We start from the raw sequence: 9,312 nt of genomic DNA, 5'->3' as shown, positions 1-9,312 counted from the left end.
CTCTTGCCCTCAAGACAAGATCAGCTGTGTTAGGGAAAGTATCTATTTGTATTAGGTAATGTGTACATGTTCAATTCAGGTAAATAAAGCTCTCATAAACTGTCTCTGTTTTTAAGAAGTAGGACTTACAATGTATTCCAGTTCTAGAACAAGTCTTTGCAAACTTGGGAAAAAGTGCAATTGGGAAGGCAAAAGCTGTGTTGCCACGAACAACATTGCATTGAATAGTGCATATCATTAAAAATCAACCTGCATCATCATTTTTTACGTATGCTCAATAAGCATGAATCTCATCTTTCTAACCACCTTCAATGAGATCAGTATAACAAGACTTATCAGCAGCCACATAAATCCCTGTATTTCTGCATACTTCATTTTTCCATATTAAATATGAACACATTTATCTACATAAGAAAATACCCACTCACTTAATGCAGCTAAATCTCACAAATATCATTTGAGTAGGTGGAATTTTTTTGTTATCTTTAGCACCAAGAAGACCAGTTGCATACCTGTATAAACTGAACCATTTTATGTCTGCATGTGTTAGTATGTGTGCAAAGTATTTTTTATATTGCATATAAATATTGCTGTTTTAATGTTTTTAAAGGCATAACCATTCCTTTCAGATAGTTAACATAGTTTTTGCACTGTCCTAAATTTGTACTGTCCTGATGGACAATATTGAGGATGTAACTTCCTGGTTCACATATAAGACCACAGGAGCTTTTAGTGGATCTGATGCTCACCACTGCATTTATTAAAAGTATAATATTAAGAGGCAGTCTGTGATGCAGCATTCCGTACCTGTGTTAAGTTAGTTATTTCAAAGAATATGGACTTAGCAAAGAGCAGAGTCGGGATCCTGAGCTTCAGGACAGCACACTTCAGGCTGTTCAAGGAATTACTGGATGAGATTCCATCGGGAACTGTCTGTTGGAACATAGGAATGGAATGCAGCTGGGAGCTCTTTAAGAACACACTTCTGAGAACATGAGCTCTCTGTCCCCCGGTACAGAAAAGCAAACAGAAGAGGCAAAAAGCCAGCATGGGTAAATAAGAACTTACAGGTTAAAATGAGGAATAAGAAGGAAATGTACAGACAGTGGAAACAGGAATGGTTGGCTTAGGAAGAAAATAGGTATGCTACCTGGTTTTGTAGAGATGAAATCAGGAGTCTCAAAGCACAAACAAAACTGAATTTGGCAAGGAATGTGGGGAAAAAAAAAGTGTATCGGTACACTGACTCAGAAGATAAGTCAAAGAAAGTGTACCCCACTCTCTGATGAATGATAAGAACTGGCTTCAACAAACAAAGAAAAAACCTTTGCACTCCACAAGTTCTGTGCCTCAATCTTCACCGGATGTCAAGTTTCAAGATCAAATTCAAGCTTTAAGAAGCATGAATGAATCATTTATTTTTTCAAATATCACAATTTGTAACTATCACTTTTTGTTTTTATACAAACTATTCTCATATTTTAATTGTGACGTGATAATTCAAGACACATACTTCAGAATCATTTAAAAGAAATAAATCATGTATTCTTAATCTGTAAAAATAGCCTCATGTTAAAAGGTAGTGAACTGGTATTTCTTACTAATACGGTAAAAGAAAATGAATTCATAATAGGAAATCCGATTCAAGACTTGCTGCCATGATAAAATTTGAGATTTGAGCAAGATTTCTCAGACTCTAATAACACTTGGAATAAATATGCAGTTTGTACTCTTTATTGGTTCTTGTTTTATATGTTACTGTTTTTACTGGTGGTTTCAGAAGCCCCATCAGAATATTTTGAGTTTTGATTTTCTTTTTTTTGACATGTCAGTAGATGCAATGTAGCATGGACAATGCATGAGAGTTTCTGATTTGTCGTGTATTTGGACTTTATCTGGACATTAGTATAGCAAAAAGCTTATCTGTTCCATTAGAGTCCATCCTTTGTGCCAGCTGGCAATCCTGCTGGTCCACGAAGTTAGAAATTTTTATCAGTATATGCACTCAAGGGAGCTGTGTTAGTCTCACATGTTTTCAGATTTATGCAGGAAAAAAAACCTAAATATTTCACTTACTTGTCTTCAAGCTGAGGTCTTGAAGGCACTAGTAAAAAGTCTAAAGATAGTTTGAGAGCCTTGGAGATGTTAAGAATTTCGCCAAAGCTGCTTCTTTTAATGCAGTTTCTCTGAACTTTCAAATTGCAGATCAGTCAGGTAAAAAATCTGAGTTACTGTCACAAAAAAAAAAAAAAATATTTCGGAGTTGTTTTAGTTTGCCCCAGAATGCTACAGGAAACTGTACAGGGGTTGCAGAAGGACAGGCAGACTAACACATCTGCATTCTTGCAGATTATGTTCTCAATGTCAGCAGTGGCAGTAACTTGTTAGTTTTCCAAAGATGCGAAACATCCTTGTTAGCTTCTGTTTTGTTCAAAGAAGAGAAAAAAAAGCTTAGCAGTCTTGGTTCAGAAACCAACAGCACTGAAATACAATCAGTAATATTTCCTCATCTGAAAAATATATGTCTGAGTACTTACCAAATAAGACTTTTGATGAAGTAATGCAAGATATAGACACATACAAGCATAACAAAACTTGCAGAGTGGTTGTTGGCAGAGTTTAAAAAATCCAGTTTGTGCAATGAGCAGTTCATCAATTTTCAGTTGAGCTAGAGCTGCCCCAGGTGTCCCTCTAGCACAGACACATGAACAGAGCTGCAGTCATGGATATCAGAAAGCAGGCAGGCATGGAACATCGTAATCAGATGATGGGTGATATCCTTTACTGTTATTCCTCTGTACAAAGATTGGCAGAATTTTTTAACAAGTTGGCTTTAGAAGCAGAACAGCCATTATTTAACATTATAACCTGCAACTTCTTTTAAAGGTCATCAGAGGTGTTGATCTCTATTGATATTTTACTTAAGTAAGTATAGAAACTACTAAATGTGTCTTCAGGTATTAAAAAAACATCTATTGGTTTTATCAATAAGAAAAGGCTGCTTTATTCTACTGTTTGTATAATTAAATACAAAGAAGCAGCTAACACAGACACTAATGTTGGGAATCATTTTAGTTCTTTTTAATCACTTATTCAATTTGTGTATATATGTAAATTCTTAGAAAACTCATTCAGTTCAGATGTGCTAAACTCTATGCACTTAACATAAAATACGAATAAGTTTTTTAAGCAGTGGAACTCAACTAAGGCTTCACAAGTAGTGAACTGTGCATTGAAGTACAGTTTTGCTCCTGCATGAAATTCATCAAGGAGAGATAACTTTTAATAGCCTTGTAGGGCTTCACTGTGTCATAAGCAACAAAATACAGTAGCACATCTTTAACTAAAATAAATAATAGTAAAATCAGCAAATTCATAGTAGATAACAATTTCTCAACTCTTAAAACAAAAGGGCAACTCACTCTTTCTCATTCAAGAAAGTATAAAAAAGTGTTGTCCTGAGAGTTCTTTACCTCTCAATATGGAACTTTAGACTGCTTAAATAACAAAGTTCGTTGAGACTCTTTGAGAGCGGAAAAGCAAACTAAAATGCTGTATTGCAGACTGAAACTGAGGGACAAGCTATGCATTTTTACATTTTTGTTCTGGATGTGTGTTTATGCAGTACTTAGCAAATGTAGTTTTGGACGATAGGTAAAGATCCCATGATAAAAATGAGAAATAATTGTCATGGTAACACCATAATGATCTGTTCTAATTCAACCCCTGAGGATAAGCCACTGATTCTAGTTAACACATTTATTTTAAAGACAGGTAATGTAAAAACTATAAGGAATCTAATAAGCTCTGTTAGAAAATGAGAACCCAAGGTTATTCAATTAAAGGTCTTGATTTTCTTCTGCAAGAAGGTCGTTAGAGTCCTGAAATTAATATTGAAATAGATGAGCAGTATGTGCAATTTATAAAACGTTTTCCCTTTGATGCCTTTTAATGCTATGTTAAAAAGGATGTTATTTTTGGGGAATACAGGTAAAACTATCAGTGCAGAAGTTGTGGAGAAAGATAAACAGCATGAGAAAGCAACGCTAAGAGCCGGGGATATTTCCAGAAGAAGAGAAATCTGAAGTCAAGTAAGCTGCATGATGGCTGCATGATGATGACCCAGATTGTTGCAGGAGCAGCTGGCTCAGAACAACTCATGGCTCTGGGTAAGCATCTGTGTGCACAGTTAAGAAGTGTTTGTCAACTGTTTTGTTCACAAATAAAGATGGGTGGGAAAGCTAGAAGAGAACACTTGTGTAAGGGATGTTAGAACATGTAATAGATTATTTAGATCATTCATGTCTGAGTGCATGCCTCAAACACTGCATTATTTCATTCAGATAATGTAAAGAAGATATGCCTTCATACCATTTTGATTCAAGGTGGAATACCATGAACTCTTATAAATTCAACAGACCATGAATACATTGAGTGATGCGATACGTGATCAATGCAATACGCAATGTAAAATTTTCTGTCAAGCTACCAGTAATATTTCCAGATGCTGGTGATGCCAGTGAATTCCTAAAAAGATCACTTTTCAGGATGGCCATTGAATTTTAGCAGGATTAATTTCCCAGTCTTTCATATGACCCACTACCACTTCCAGTATTTTTTGCATTTCCTCTTCATGGTTTCCCTGAATCAGTATATCATCTATATAATGAATTATTTGCATTTGTACTATTTTGATCAAAGTAATAATATCTGGCACTGTAGATGACAAGCAGTGGAGTTTGGCTTAATTTTCTACAGTCTGCAGAATTTGCCAGGTTCTGTCACTTTTCTTTACCGGCCTCACTGGATTATTCCAAACAGTGGTTGTGGTTTATGAAATGCCTTGATGGTATATAATATCTCTTCATGCCCTCCTGTTATTCTGTGTTGTTTCATGATTATTAATTTAGTTATATCAGGAATTTATTTAGGTGGCATTTTAAATTGTTTCGGCACTAATATAATTCTTTAGTTGAAATTGATACTGACTATCAGGGAGATTCAAGATCAGTCCCTTCAAAATACCTATTCCAATTATATATTCCAGGACCTTAATGATCACAGCAGGATGTAACCGTTGTGGGAGGTTCCCTATTTTCATTTCTATTTGTATTTTCACAGCTTCAATTTGTTTCCCTCCCAAGCCTATAATAATTACAGGTTGTCCTTAAAATTTCTTAGGGTTTCCATATACTAAGGAGGCCTCCACTCCAGTATCAGTTAAGCTTTTTGCAATTTGGGAGAAACAGTTCTTCCAAAATATTTAAAAGTCCACATGGGGTTGATGGTCCTTCCATGCTCATTGCAGCAGAGCTTGGCCATCATTTCAGTCCTTTTTATTATGCTGAACTATTTCCCTAGTGTCTTTCCAAGTATACAAGTCAGAAAACAGCTCCCAATCCTCCTTTTCACTGGAACAGTCAATCTACTCACAGGTAGTTCTCTGTGAGTAGGTGTAAAATCATGTTAAGGCTTCAGAGGAGGTGCTGACGGCTGAATTTCTCCTGGACCTGTTCCTTTAGAATTTTGCACTTTCTTATTATGTTTATTCAGCCCTCCCTGTTTGTATATTTGCCACAGTACATTAGTTGGAATGCCATCAGTCTTATCACAAGACAAACCATCTTTCATAAAAGCTGTAAGCACTTCCCTTTGAGAAACTTGACTTTCATTTTCCTTAAAATCATTGAGCATACCTTGGTTTCTGTGCTTCCCTGGAGGCACTATTCTCTAAGTTTGTCTAACTTCTGTATTTTTCCAATTACTTCACTGAGGGAGTTGCTGATCTCATTGACCAAGAGAGTCATAATCACTTTTTAATATGCCAAATGGGCAGTTTTAATCTGCCCATTCCCCATTGAAACAGACAAAGTATTTTGAATCGAAGTATCAGCATTCTCCAGAAAAATGGCCCATTTCCTCCCTTACTCCTTGATTTGTTGTACATATAGTCCTGCAAAGTATAGCATGGGCACACAGATACTGGCAAGTCACTTACTATGGAGTACTTAGCATTACATCCCCATTGACTGTCCCTCTCATTATATCAAAACGTTTCATGCACAACAGAGTCCAGGCTGAAAACTAAAAACTTTTAGTATCTCTTGCATCTAAAATGACCCCAAATGCTCCCTGATTTATAGTTACATACTGTATGTATACTAACTGTATTCACTGGTTCGTATTCTTCTCTGTATCTCATGCTGTTACCAGTTGAGATGAATCCATGTCCCTAGCATTATGCAATTCAGAGTAGAACAGTGTGACTGGTGTGAAAAAGATATGGCGCTGTGAATACAGGGGAAGACTTATCTTTTCTCATCAGATAACATGGTTGACACTACAGAGGGACACATACTCCTGTTTACAACTTGAGCCTAATGAGAGCCCAGGAAAATGCAGAAAAGGAATGCTGTCTACAGAAGGAAATATATGTTGCTTCTTTATTAATGGCAGTCTATTTTAATTCTTTTAAACATTCCTAGGCAAGATACTTTGTAAATCTGTTCTCAATTTTAAATCTCCTGAAACACATTCAAAAAGACAGTTCTTTAGAGAGGAGACACTGACTTAGTCTGTGCAGGGCACACAGTGGAATACACTCAAAATCAAGCAAACCAAGACTTTACACTGGCTTCTATTTATAATCAAAAAGTTTTCACTGTATGCCTATCTAATACATTAGTCACACCTACCTATTACATGTGCATAGCATTATACAAGTACAAGGTTGCACAACGTATTTAAATCTTCTGCACTCACAGGGGTGTCCTCAGTAGCTTTCAGTTGCCAAAGGGAGATATCCCACTCTTCACTTTGTCTATGTTTGTGCACAAGGGCACATAGTCTCTCCTAATTGGTTACTGATTTGGATTTGTACCCTCATGTCAAGGATGTCAGTCCTTGTTCTTATTCTTAGCAGTCTTGGATCTTTGAAGAGAAATATCTCATCCTAGGAAGGCTGTTTATCCTAGAAAAGCAGGACAACTGGAACTTAAAACTGAGCTTCAACTTGAGCAAGAAGCACCTCAGCCAGAAAAAACAGAGTCAAATTATCAGTTTTTGGAACATTAGCAAATTCCACAGTAGACAACAGCATTCCTAGCACCATTATTTTTTGAGGGGCTGTAGTTACTAAAAAACAGTCAAGTGACATTTCATTACTTACAGGAGAAGAGTATTTCTGTATATATGAATATTTTTTCCTCAGGAAAGCTTTGCAGAGCTCAGTTGTGCTCAGCTGTGAAGCAGGACCAAAAAAAAAAAAAAAAAAAATTAGACTCATAGTTATGCAGACTAAGTACCTGCTCTAAGAAAGGACTTCTGGATGTTATGTAGACCAAATACCTGCTCTAAGTGGAGCTAACTTCAAAGTTGGCTAGATGGAATTGGTCAGGGTCCTGTCTAGATGATTTCTGAACTGCTCTAAAGATGGAAATTGCACAGTCTCTGGGCATCTCTTTCCTGGGCCTGGCCCGTTGCATTGGAAGCGTGTTCTATTTTACATTCAGCCAGAACTTACGTTACTTGTGCATGCAGTCTCCTGTCTGTTTGCTGTACCCCTCCTCAAAGAAGTGTCTGGCTGTCTAATGGTACAGCATGCCCATGCAAGAGAACTATTTATTACAGTGTAAAGCCCAAGTTTAGGCATCAAATAAATAAAACTGCAGGAGTTGAGTAAAAAAGACCACACTTGAGACCAAAAAAAAGGTGTTTTTTAAATCATAATACTGAATTCACCTCATTTGTAAGTGACTTTATTACATAGTTGTGCCCACACATCCAGAACTGACATAAAAGAATGCCTACTTTCTAACCCTCCTGGGGTTAGAGAGCAAGTGAAACAACATGCCACTCACCTTGCCCTCATCTGGCAAAGGGCTGCAGCTGTTTCTATTCTGTCTCTATGACCTTCAAGTCACAAGTGCCTGAGGGACAATGGCAACTGTCAACATTGTACCTGCTGTGCCATACCATGCACATGACATCACCAAGGGAGAGGCCAGCAGCTGAGGCCCACAAATACAGCCAGCCTGGACTGATTTTCGTTACGTATCTTTGACATGATGTCCTTGGAGAAGGTGGGACATCTCGCCAGCTGAACAGCAGAGGGCAGTAAAGGTCCACCAACTGGACAGCTTCTCCTGTATGCCTCTGGCACTCAAAGGCAAAGAGAGAATGAAAATCAGATGTGTTTCCCCACCCATGGCAAACCCCAGCCTTTACCTACCTCTAAGCCCATCCTGCCGGCACCAGCAACTGAAACAAAATCCCACTCACCATGGCCTCATGTGACACAGGGTTGCAGCTCTTGCTACTCTCTGTCTTCAACAGTCAAGTCACCAATGCCTGTGTGACAATGGCAACTGTAGACATTGTACCTGCTGTACCACGCCCAAGGCTTTACCAACGCACATGCCAGCAGCTGATGCCCACAGATACAGCCAGCCTGGACTGATTTTGGTTAAATATATTTGTCCTGATGTCCTTGGAGAACCTGGGACATCTCTCCAGCTGAACAGCAGAGGGCAGGAAACATCCACCAACTGGACAGCTTCTCCTGTATGCCTCTGGCACTCAAAGGCAAAGAGAGAATGAAAAACAGATGAATTTCGGTGCCCATGGCAAACCCCAGCCTTTACCTTCCTCAAAGTCCATCCTGCCAGCACCAACAACTGAAACAACATCCCACTCACCTTGGCCTCATCTGGCACAGGGCTGCAGCTCTTCCTATCCTCTCTCTATGACCTTCAAGTCACCAGTGCCTGTGTGACAATGGCAACTGTCAACACTTTACCTGTTGTGCCATGCCCATGGTTTCACCAAGGCAGATGCCAGAAGATGATGTCCTTACAGAAGTTGGGACACCTCTCCAGCTCAACAGTAGAGGACAGGAAAGGTCCACCAACTGGACAACTTCTACTGTAATCCTCTTTCACTCAAAGGCAAAGAGAGAATGAAAACCAGATGTTTTTCCCCACCTACGGCAAACCCCAGCATGTTTCTTCCGGAAAGACTTTTTCCAAGTAGCAGAAACTGAAACAACATCTCACTCACCTTGGCCTCATCTGGCACAGGGCTGCAGCTCTGGCAATCCTCTCTCTATGACATTCAAGTCACCAGTGCCTGTGGGACAATGGCAACTGTCAACATTGTACCTGCTGTGCCAATGCCCGTGGCATCAACAAGACACATGCCAGCAGTGGACTGATTTTGATTAGGTATCTTGGTCCTGATGTCTCTGTAGAAGCTGGGACATCTCTGCAGCTGAACAGCAGAGGACAGGAAAGGTCCACCAACTGGACAGCTTCT

General features: G+C 38.7%; 1 long non-coding RNA gene across 1 annotated transcript in view; it reads right to left on the bottom strand.

Annotated features, from left to right (window-relative positions):
• Window positions 1-6,487: 6,487 nt before the first annotated feature.
• The window catches only part of LOC122162578, a 4,296-nt gene continuing 1,471 nt past the window's right edge, over window positions 6,488-9,312 (bottom strand). The window contains exons 2-6 of the long non-coding RNA XR_006169593.1: window positions 8,416-8,570; window positions 8,281-8,349; window positions 7,860-8,154; window positions 7,169-7,240; window positions 6,488-6,970 (exon numbers count right to left, since the gene is read on the bottom strand). This is a non-coding gene — a long non-coding RNA (uncharacterized LOC122162578). The remainder of the gene's footprint in view (window positions 6,971-7,168; window positions 7,241-7,859; window positions 8,155-8,280; window positions 8,350-8,415; window positions 8,571-9,312) is intronic.

The sequence above is a fragment of the Centrocercus urophasianus genome, unplaced genomic scaffold (genome assembly GCF_019232065.1).
Source record: "Centrocercus urophasianus isolate 14NV4802_14NV808 unplaced genomic scaffold, USGS_Curo_1.0 seq_21, whole genome shotgun sequence".
NCBI classification, from domain to species: Eukaryota; Metazoa; Chordata; class Aves; order Galliformes; family Phasianidae; genus Centrocercus; species Centrocercus urophasianus.
Note: the sequence above shows the minus strand (reverse complement) of the source record. Positions and strands in the feature narration are given on the sequence as shown.